Source organism: Artibeus jamaicensis, unplaced genomic scaffold (genome assembly GCF_021234435.1).
Source record: "Artibeus jamaicensis isolate MK-2021 breed Jamaican fruit bat unplaced genomic scaffold, CSHL_Jam_final contig_456, whole genome shotgun sequence".
In the NCBI taxonomy this organism is placed as follows: domain Eukaryota; kingdom Metazoa; phylum Chordata; class Mammalia; order Chiroptera; family Phyllostomidae; genus Artibeus; species Artibeus jamaicensis.
Window position 1 is genome coordinate 7,138,655 of NW_026521839.1, and position 12,163 is coordinate 7,150,817.

Consider the following 12,163-nt stretch of genomic DNA (forward strand, 5'->3'; position numbering starts at 1 on the left):
AACAGGATTTGGAAGGGCTAGTATAATGAAATACGCATTGTCACTAAGGACAAGTCTGGTTCCGAGGGGCTTTTTTTTCTCTCTCTCTCAAAGCCCCATCTTTTGTTTGTAATGTTAACAAAGTCTAGGTAGGTCTCTAGCTTAAAAATTGGGGCTACTATTTTCAGGTTGCTTTCTGTTCTATGCAGCTTTATATTAATCTAGTAGTAAATCCTAAGGCGTAAGTTCTGTGACTCAGTAGTATTAGGTAGTGATTCTTTCCATATTTTTGTTTTCACTGTCAGTGAGTTGCCTTGTCTTAAATTGCTTTAGTTCTGATTACCAAATGCTAACTTCAGAAGCAGAACTTTGCATCTTTCCTGTATCTCAAATATTTAAATATTGAGAATTTTTTCCCCCAAGCTTTTCCAATAGACTTCCCCTCATGTTTCATGGACTACTATTGTAGACCATGCCTAAAGGAATTTTAATAACATGGTACTTAGATTCCATCAGGTAATGCTTTTATTTGTGATGGAAGTGAAATTCAGTACAGTGCTCTACTGTAAGATACTTTTTACATAATTACATTCCTAGAAAATTCAGTAACACCTATGCAAATACTTCTTGAGATTCATAAATAAAATTCTAGGCTCAAGTTCTCAGCCACATGGTGGGAACCTTGTGGAATGTATAATAATTATCCATGACGGATTGTTTTGTGGTGTGAAATATTTAGCATCTATGGTTGGCCCTTGCATAGTAAACACCTCTTGTATCTCCTAATCATTGTGATAACTAAGCCTTTCTTCTATTTCCAAAGCACTCCAATTAAGTACTGACTTTTATAAAAGATCGACTTTAGGATTGGGAAGAGGAACGAAACATCCCCTGAACAGTATGGGCTCTATTAGGAAAAAGGGAGAAGAGCTACGTGCATAGGTACCCACAACTGTCCTTCCCTATGCAGTGAACACACAGCAGTATTCTAGTTACAGACCAGTAAAATGTAGTGCTGCAAACAGCCTTGAAAGGCAAAAAGATTTTTTAGAGACAGGTCCCCTTTTATGACAAATGCTTGGTAGGTCTAAAAAGGAACTTCTGATTTCTGTTCCTTAGTGGTCTTTCCAATAAATGTGCTTTGTATGGTTGCTGCCGCAAACCCCCCCCCCAAATGGAATGAACAAATCATAGCAATCTTTAAATTATACCCAGATCACCATCTCCACTCTGGCTACTTAATATAAATTACTATCTGGATTATTACACATAATATTCCCTACATAAAATTACATACCTTGCTACTCTTTTCCCATAGCAGTTAGCAGTCAAAGGCCTGTGTATAGGCTTTGATCAGGCTTTCTCACTACCTCTTTGCCTGTATCCTCCAACTATTTTACTTTGTGGTTTTTGCCTGCCCTCACTGCCCAGATTTCCATTTGGCTCACCCCTGACTTTTCTTCACAAGGTTTTGAAATTTCATAAAATAGCAGCCCCCTCTCAATTCCCTGCCATTACTTAACCTCTTTAATTACCCTACTCTCTTTCTCCTTAGCAGTTATCACCTAATTTGTTTTCCCATTCCCCCACTGCTATAATCTGAATTTCTCTGCCATTTCCCCACCCAATATCCGATTGTTGAAATCCTGACCAAAGTTTGGTATTAAAAGGTGGGGCCCTACAAAAAGGGCTCCAGAAATCCCTTGTCCCTTTCCTGCCAAGTGATGATAGCATGAGAAGTCTGTGACCATATAGGACCCTTACCTGACCATGCTGGCACCCTGATCTCAGACTTCCAGCCTTCAGAACTACTAGAACAAATTCTTGTTCCGAAACTACCCAGTTATTTTATTACAAAAGCCCAGAAGGACTGACAGCCACCATGTAAGTTCCATGGGGCCACAAACCTTTTTGCTCACTGCTATTTCCTAACACCTACAGCAATGCTTGATACATGAGCACTCAAATCTTTTATCAAATTAGCAAATCTCTCCCACTATCTAAAACAGTGAATTAAGGTCCCTTTGTTTTTTAAGTTTCTGTCTGAAACATCTGTCAAGAATACTAGGACCAACTTTTACCAAACTCAAAAACAAGAACTTAATTGGTAAAAGATTTTTTAAAAAAGCCAAGGAGAGGTTGATAGTAATGTAGCCTGAAGTTTTCCTGGACCAACAGGGGTGGATAGGAGTGACCAGAATAAGTTTGCAGTCTTTTGTACTTTCTTAGTAAAAAGTGAAATGAATGACTCATTCATTCTATGTGATCTTGAATAAACTTACATTGCTATTTACCCAGGTAGAATTAACTTTTTCCTCAACTCTGTATTTTGAAAGTTTCAAACCTACTCTTAGAAAAGCTGTAATAGTATAATGAACACACAAACACACACACACACTTTTCACCTAGATTCAAGTAGCTTTCTGCCATACTTGCACTTTTTCACTGTTGCATGGTTTTTGTTTTCTGAACATCATGACACTGAAACCTGTATTTCTGCAAACATCTTGTAAGAACAGAACCTCCCCACAACTATAAAAATCAGAAAATTTAACAGATATAATATTATCCAATATGCAGCCCATGTTAAGTTACATAATTGTCTCAATAATCTGTTTTCCATCAGGATCACTTCAAAGATCACGCATGGCATTTAGTTATATCTCCTTTTATCTAAGAATAGTTCCTCTGCCTTTTTTCTTTCACAAGATTGAGATTTTTGAAGGGCATAGGCCATTTGTGTGGATTCATGTGATTTCCTTGAGTCCAGAGTTGTGTATACATTGTTAGTGGGGAATTTTACACAAGCACTGTTTTTTACCAATGCATCAATTACCAGGGAGAATAAGATAGTTCTATGTTTTGCTCCACACTTCATTATAAAGAAACCTAGAATAAGTAATCTGTGGGTGTAACTTAATTTTATAACATTAACTAGAAAGTCTACCTATAGCAACAGGGAGCAGTAAAGATAAAAGTGAATTCCTAACAGTACACGACAAGACTGGGAATGAAGAGACAACCCAAATTTTAGAAATAAACCCTTCACTCTTTCATATACCACTGCAACTGCATTCTCCAATCCTAAGGCTGCTTTGTAAGGACTATGTGTCCTTCCTTCCTTGTCCTCTCAAAATCAGAACAAAATGAATGAAAGCCCTAGATAGAGGTAGTTTAGAGTGACATACATTACATAATCTGAACAGCATGAAAGAGGTAATTTAGCAATCACAGAATCATTGAAACAGCCATTTCAATAGATCAAAAACAACTGAGTATCAGCAATTTCATATGGTTAAACTAAAATATTTCAGGTCCACTTGGAGCAGCAAGTCAGGGAGCAAAAGTATCTTCACACTAAACAAAACACCAGCTTAACCAGCCTGTAATAATTACAAGCTTTAGCTCAGTGAGATCAGGAAACAAAGGAAAAAATGTTCACCTAAATCACAGGTTCTTATAGCACTTGACCCTGAATGGGAAGATTTAAGGCAATGATGTTGGGGAATGGGCAGTCTAAATGAGTGACTAGGAAGTCCATAAACCACTGATAAAATGCAAGATGGTCAATATTAATTTTTCTGGGAAAATGGCCCATTGATTTCTTGAAGGAATCAGGTTTCCAAAAGGGGAAATCAATGTACCTTACTGGTGTAACTTGCTTAAATTCAAATCATACCCTCCTGGTCTCTGTCACCCTTGGTCCCACAGATGAGAAGGTTGCAGATTTGATTTCCTGTTGTACTCACCCAGGTTGTGGATTTGATCCCCAGTGGGGATGTGTACGGGGCAACCAATTGATGTTTCTCTCACTTTCTAAAAGCAGTGAAAAAATTTCCTTGGGTGAGGATTAAAAAAATATTTCTTACACTAACAACTTTTTAATATTCAGTTAAGCAGTTTCTTGTAACTTTTATTATATTTCTTCACCTTTCCTTGAGTATTTTAAAGGAAATTCCAGGAATCATAATTCTACTCTTTAACATTTCATTCTGTACTTCTAAAGGGATTTTGCTATAAAATATCACATCTAAAAATATTAACTGCTTAATGTGAAACACTTGAATGTTCAGATTTCCTGAATTAACAACTTTTTCAAAAAAGGAACCAAATGAAGGCCACATCCTATATTGGCTTGTAGTTCCCCAAGACTCTCAAAGTATAGGTTTCCCTGCCTCTTTTCCTCCTGCTTTGCAAAATATTTGTTGAAGAAAGTGGGCCTGTAATTTCCTACATTGTGCGTTGCACAGACTGCATTCCTATGATGTCATTTAGCATGTTCCTGCATTTCTGCTTGATCTGATACAAGAACAGGTGGTATGTACTTCCATTAACAGATACATAATTCTGGTTGGTTCTGTTGTGATGTTAGCAGCCACTGATCATTACATAGATCTTTAATTTCATTAAAAGTATACCAATTTACTTCTGTCTTCATCTTTTAGTTGGAATATCATCAGAGAAATTTACCGTCATAATAAGTACTTAGTTACCTTGTGATACAGTTCATATATTGGTAGTAGTTTCTTTGGATTTGAAAGCAAAGGCAACAAAAGCTAAAATAAACAAATGGGACTACATCAAACTAAAAGGCTGCACAGCAAAGGAAACCATCAACCAAATGAAAAGGCAACCTGTGCAGTAGCAGAAAATGTGCAAATCATGTTTCTGATAAGGGGTTAATATCCAAAATATATAAAGAATTCATACAATTAAACAGCAATAGATCCCCCCCAAAATGGGCAGAGAGTCTGAAGAGAGATTTTTGCCAAAGACATACAGATGGTCAAACAGGTACATGAAAACGTGCTCAAAATGATTTGTCAGAGAATGCAAATCAAAACCACAATGGGATACCACCTCACACCTGTTAGAATGGTCATTATTTTAAAAAAGAGCCCTGGCTGGTGTGGTTCAGTGGATTGAGCGCCAGCCTGTGAACCAAAGGGTTTCTGGTTTGATTCCCAGGTCAGGGCACGTGCCTGGGTTGCAGGTGGGGTCCCCAGTAGGGGGTATGCAAGAGGCAACCACAAATTGATGTTTCTCTCTCCCCCTCTAAAATCTTTTTAAAAAAGAGACAAGAAATAAGTATTGACAAAAACGTTGAAACTTACGCACTACCAGTAGATACGTGAATTCGTGCAGCCACTATGGAAAACAGTAATAGTTTCCTCAAAAAAATTAAAAATAGAATTACCATATGATCTAGCAATTCCACTTCTGGGTTTTATTAAAAAAAAAACAAAAACCCACTAATTTGAAAAAGTTATATGCACCCCATGTTCACTGCAGCCAAGCTGTGGAAACAGTTGAAACGCCCATTGATGAATGGATAAAGAAAACATGAAACACACACACACACTACTATTCAGTCACAGAAATGAAGCCTTGCCATTCGTGATAACATGGACTTTTTAGAAAATTATGCTAACTGAAATAAGTCAGAGAAAAATGAATACCTTATCTCACTTGTATGGGGAATTAAAAAAAACACCTCAGATACAGAGAATTGGTGATTCTCCAGTGGGAGTGGAAGAGTGAAAGTGGGAGGTGGTAGTGGGTCAGTGAAATGAGTAAGGGTCAAAAGGTACAAACTTCCAGTTATAAAATGAAGTCTTGGGGATGTAATGTACAGCATGACAACTATAGTTAATACTGCCTTCATATTTGAAAGTTGCTGAGAGTTGATCTTTAAAAAGTTCTCATCAGCCCTGGCCGGCATGGTTCAGTGGGTTGAGCGCTGGCCTACAAACCAAAGGTTTGCTAGTTTGATTCCAGTGAGGATGCAAGCCTGGGTTGTGGGCCAGGTCCCCAGTACGGGGCATACAAGAGGCAACCACACATTGATGTTTCTCTCCCTCTGTTCCTCTGTCTATAAATAAAATCTTTTTTAAAAAAGTTCTTACCACAAGAAAAAAAATTTTTTAACTGTATGGAGTCTCGTTACCTAGACTTACTCTTACCATTTCACAATATATACAAATATCAAATCATTATATTGTACATTTGAAACTAAGTTATATGTTAATTATACCTCACTAAAAAAGTCTATGGGATAATAAAAGTACTGGCAGGTGTGGCTGTTGGCTAGAGCACGGTCCTATAGCCAAGGGGTTGCAGGATCCCCATTCCAGGGGCATATGGGAGCAACCAATTGATGCTTCTTCCTCACATTCTCATTTCTCCCTCTTCCCTTCCTCTCTAAAAACCATGGAAAAAAGTCATCAAAGATTTTATTTTTAAAAAGTACTGATTAAGCCTTGTCTGGTATAGTTCAGTGGATTGAGCACAGGCCTACAAAGCAAAGGGTCACCAGTTCGATTCCCAGTTAGGGCACATGCCTTGTTTGCAGGCTAGGTCTCCAGTAGGGGACACATGAGAGGCAACCACACACTGACATTTCTCTCCTCCCTTCCCTTTTCTAAAAATAAAATATTTTTTAAAAAAGAACAGTCTGTTAACTTTATTTCTTTATGATAACAAGGTGTTTGAGGCTCACTTAATTCATTTCTACCTCAATCCTATGAAGAGCTTTTATATTGTCATCTACTTAACTTTCTTACATCTCTCTGAATTTAAGTACCATACTACATCTAAAACTTTTCAGCATCTTCATCCCAGTACTAGACAGAAAATGGTACACAGTATTTATGGAATTGAACTAAAAGATCAGCATCTGTTTGGGTATTCTATGAGTATCTCTAGCATCAAAAGAGGCACCACTGAAAACATTAAGCAGTTATTCTCACCAAGTTGCCCAAGAACATGCATGGCTCAGTCTCACCCTAATTACTTTCATGTTTCTACTGGAAAGCTAAAAGTCACTGCTCTAGCTAGTGAAGACTCCCTAGGACAAAGGTTCTTAAAAAGGGGGAAACAAGCCCTGGCTGGCGTAGCTCAGTGGATTGAGCGCGGGCCTGTGAACCAGAGTATCGCGGGTCGATTCCCATTCAGGGCACATGCCTGGGTTGCAGGCCAGTTACCAGCAGGGGACTCATGAGAGGCAACCATACATTGATGTTTCTCTCCCACTCTTTCTCCTTCCCTTCCCCTCTCTCGAAAAATAAATAAAATATTTTTAAAAAAAGGGACACACACACACACACACACACTCCCCACCCCCCCACAACAGAAAGATAATTCTCTACATGCATTGTTATCCTAGCTGTGAACCAAAAGGTCGCTGGTTCAATTACTAGTCAAGGCACACACCTGGGTTATGGGCCAGGTTCCCGCTTGGGGCATGTGAGAAGTAGCCAACTGATATTTCTCTTGCACATTGATGTTCCCCTCTCTCTCAAAATAAATTTTTAAAGATTTTATTTATCTTTAAAGTGGAAGGGAAGGAGAGGGAGCAATATCAATGTATGGTTGCCTCGTGCATTCCCTGCTGGGAACTGGCCTGCTACCCAGGCATGTACAATCAGACCTCAATCCTTTGGTTTGCAGGCCCGTACTCAATCCACTGAGCTACACCAGTTGGCATTTTTTTTTAAGCTGAAACTTATTAAAGGCCAAAGCATTTAACAAGTCTACAAATTCATATGAAGATGTTTGGTCAGAGGGGAAACTGCTGACATTCCTTAATTGTATAGTTCCCCCTCCCACCAGAGGGTTACATTTCACCACTAGGTGTCCACAAGGGAGTAAATGCTGCTTTAAACTTACCTATTTCAAGTCACTTTCACACACACATTTCACTCCCTGGTTAAGCAACTGTATTATATCAATTTACATGAATCTTAAATGCTTTGAGTTCTACAATATATTGTACCAACGTAGCGTAAGGTCTTCTTCACTGGCTTTTATTGGTTTGTCCAAAAAGTCCACTTTGCTTTTTCTGTAAAATAAGACATTTTTCATTTTCATGAATAACTATTGATTTGGATATTTTGAGTATGTCAGCTATCCCACATACACATAGTATGAGATTGACTGTTCTCAGTGTCTTAATTTGATCTCTATCAACTTCAACTCATCTACCCGAATGCGGAGCATGGTCCAGCCGAGACATCTCCAGCACAAAATTTTGCAAACCACTTTTGACACATTCCATCAGACCTTCTCTGTACACTGCACAAATCTTTTTGCATTTCAGTTATTTTTTTACCTTCCTTGAAATAACAAAGTATAATACAAAAATGGTGTGGAATTCTTCCATCTTCAATATTAAAATGGCTATACAAAAGTTCACAAATTTTCATGTTTTTTTTAAATAAACGCTGATATGATACCTGTCACAAAGCAATCTAACGAAATTGTTTTGAATGAAGTTAAGAACAACTAAGTGCTACTAGAGCCATTTTACAGAAAAAAAAATGGATCTTTTGGCCAACCCAATATTTATCATAAGACGTCTTTACTTAAGGATAGAATCTATAGAACTGCATTCCTTAAATTCATTATTCTTAAGTACAGCCAGGAACTTCAGGATAGACTAGACATTCCTTTATTGATCTTCATTTACTTGAGGAAGTTGTGAGCACTTTACAGGAAATCTAATCTAGATATTTTTCAAGTTATTTTTTATTTTTCTAGGCACAAAAACAGTTTTTCTTTTAACAAAACCTTATATGAAACTCTTTGACTGATGGATGGGGGCAGGGAAAACCCACACATAATTATTAACTAAGAAAAAGTCATTCTACTAATATAGTTAGGTTATAAAAATACCCAATATTTTAAACTTCAACTCTGAAAAATTCCCAATTTCTACAATTAACATACCAGCCATCAAAGCAGAGAAAAGATCAGACCTATTTTACTGGATCCCTCTTTCACCATAAGGAACAAAAAATCCCTAGAAATTGTACTTTGGATCTGCTCCACCTTTAGTCACTCAACTTTATTTTCTGCAGGAGAATGGTGAAGTATAAGGAGTGTCACAGGTCCCACAGGACAGAACAAATTAGGAGAAACTATTCACTAATGACATAAAAGAAACTATTTCTTTGAAAGAAACTTTTCTTTCAAAGTAGAAAACATTCACTGATGACATTGCTGTAAATGGTACTAGGCACTTTACACAAGTTATTTAATCCAACAATCGTCCCACAAAATAGCATCCCCATTTTACAAATTAAAAAAATTGAGATTCTGCAAGATTTAAGTGACTTGCCCAAGTTAAAAAGAGTCAGCATTCAACTCTTCAGCTGCCTAGCTCCAGATGTCTTTCCTTAACCCCATCAAATTCCAGAAGTGTCTTTTTCATCTTGGCTACTCTTGAACTAACTTCACATTAGCAACCAACTATCTCTGCACCTAACAGCACTGTATTCTCAAGCTGTTATAGGTACTTCAATCCATCCCTCTCCTTTCTCTTCATCCTGACTAGGAATGTCACCTATACCCAAAATATCATTTATTACTTAACATTAGAGCTAGGGAAGAAATTCTGAGGTCACCAAGTACAAATCCTTCATTTTTCAGAAGACAGCCTGTACCTAGAGGTTTTATATATTCTAGTCTCACCATATAGCATTTTGAAAAAATATGTATTACCTTTATATCACAGGAGGTTCCTCCTGAACACTGAATAGTCATTGTCCCATTTAAAAAGGTTTGTCTTTGCTGAAGGAAATACCATCCCTGTTCTATTCCTCCCAAATCTCTTCTTCTATGGGTCCAAGCCAGCCTTTGTCTCTAACATACTGATTTCCAATACTAAATGTGGAGATGGTAAGTTTGCAGCGACTGAGCAAGTAAACTTTTGGGGCTACAGTTAAACTGCCTGAGTCTACACTATTACTCTAAAAAAAACAAGTTTTGCATATCTTGGTCATCACCAAGTTGGAAGGATTCAAAGGCTGAGAAACAGCATTCTATCTGGTATTCACTATGTTTGCTTCTGTATGAATCACACAGGACTGCAAGCTTATGAGCTGGTCTACAAAGTCTGTGAAGCCATCAAACACGCACCGGAAACTCTATAAACATAAAAATGAACAGGAAAAACGGATCAAGGCAACCCACTCTAGAAAATAGGAATTGGGTCAGGGGAATGAAGCCAGGAAAATTAGCTAGAGACATGGTAAACACCTACTCAGTAAACAGTGTTTATAACTATTTACAAAGGCCCATTACTAAGTGCAGTGAATGGAGCACAAAAGTACAATAAATACTATGTAATAAGTGAACACATGCCAAAAATTACAAAATGGAAACTAAAGAAGAGATTCCATCCTGGAAATGCATTTGCTGGGGGAGAAAAGACTTGCCCTACAGGAGGTTTGGGTCCTCTCCTTTTAGAAATACAAGTAACGAGGCTGATACAGGATTAAATGCACTGACCGCCGAGTATGGAAAACCATACACTTGCTGTGAGACTCTGAGCAAGTCCCTTTCACATTTCTTCGTCCCAGTTTCCCAATCTATGAAATGGGGACGACATTTCCAACTCCAAAGTATGGACAAAATTACAATAACATACAAAAAGGACACAAAGCTCCCACAAATACAACTGCTTTATTGACATCACCACCTGTATGTCTCATAAGCAATCTCAAATAGGCCCAGGATAAAATTTTCAATCATCTTCCAAACCCTGCTCATCTTTCCCATCTCAGTAAGTGTAACTACATTAATACCCTGTGAGCCCCTCTCTCTCTTCCTCCACATCCAACCCATCATCCAGTCCTATCTATGCTAAGCCCACATTATCACTCACTTCTACCTGTACTGTCACCACCCTATTCTAAGCTACAGTGATCTTTCACATGATTTACCACAGCAGCCAAAAGGATCTCTAGGCTTCCACTTTTGCTCTCTCCAATTTAAGCCAAACCATCTCCTTAAAAACGTAACTATATCTTCCTGGCACCTTCCCATCTCTAAATCCTTTGTTAAGCTGCGCATTATTCTCTTTTTAAAAAAATACATTGTCATATATTTATTTTAAGAGAGGAGAAGGGAGGGGGAGAGGGAGAGAAACATCAATGTGTGGCTGCCACCTGGCCTGCAACCCAGGCATGTGCCCTGACTAGGAATCCAACCAGCGACCCTTTGCTTCACAGGCCAGCACTCAATCCACCGAGCCACATCAGCTAGGGCAAGCTGTGCATTATTCTTAAGAGGCCAAACTCTTAAACCTAGTTTTCAAGGCCTTATACAATCTGTCCCCTGCTTCCTTCTCAAGCCACTGTCCCGATGCCTGAATTTGGTCCAGCACACTGGCTTTTTAGTAGTTCATCAAATGTTAACGCTACCTCCTCACAAACTCCTACTCATCCTTTGGGTCTCATTCCAAACTTGGGCCCTCTTTCATTATTCATTACACTCTATTACACCCTCACAGCAACTGAAGTACTAATTTACTTCATTACATACATACATGTCCGAAATCACAAACGGTTATAAACCCAACTAAACTGAAAGTTCCACGAAGGTGGGCACCGTTACCTGGTTCGCCTCACTATCCTCAAAAAAACCGAGTCTGCACACAGCTTAGGGCCAAATATTTGAATGAACCCCACTAAGGTGAAGAGAGACAAAGTAGCTAACTAAAATTCCTTACTCAAAAAGATAAAGTTCTAACATATCATTTTGCTTCAACACTCTCCACCACTGCTCTGAACAGATTAGACCAACCACGCATGGGATCAGATACTGCAAGTCTCAAACCTCAGCCAGCCATGTCTTGCTTCTCCCACCTCCCCTCAAAGTCCCGGGTCCAAGGTGAACCCATCTTAGCTTTGAGGCGAGAAGGAACGTGCCTCTTCTGCCCCTGCGAGTGGGGCAGAAGTTTCCTAATCCGGAAGTCCTGGCCCGGGGTCTGAAAGACTACTAGAGACAGCCGTGACGCATGCAGGCCGGAACACTTCGTCAGCTGTGAAGCCGCGACACGCTTCCTTAAAGCTGCTCAGGAGCAATTTAAACCTCGCGACCTGGCCCGAACGCCTAGCCGCGCGTCGCAGACCCTCAGAAGTTCACTCAATTCAAGGAAGACTTACGCAAAAGACGATGATCCAAGTGCCTCGCCCTTTAAGAAACACCCCCCATTCGAGCCTGGCGTGGCTCTAAGTAAATTCTCGCGAGAGCCCCAGGATTACGCCCGCTTCCTATTCTCCGCTTGCCGGGCCGGAAAAAAGACGGCACATCCCCGCCCCCGGCCTTACCTCACAAGGAAGCGCGGTTTCAGCTGTGGCCAATCGGCAAGCTCATTGTTGGTCACTGCGCAGAGAGCCAA

General features: G+C 39.2%; 1 long non-coding RNA gene across 1 annotated transcript in view; it reads right to left on the bottom strand.

Annotated features, from left to right (window-relative positions):
- The window catches only part of LOC119050985 (uncharacterized), a 44,404-nt gene extending 32,377 nt beyond the window's left edge, over window positions 1-12,027 (bottom strand). The window contains exon 1 of the long non-coding RNA XR_005082851.2: window positions 11,928-12,027. This is a non-coding gene — a long non-coding RNA (uncharacterized LOC119050985). The remainder of the gene's footprint in view (window positions 1-11,927) is intronic.
- Window positions 12,028-12,163: the final 136 nt, after the last annotated feature.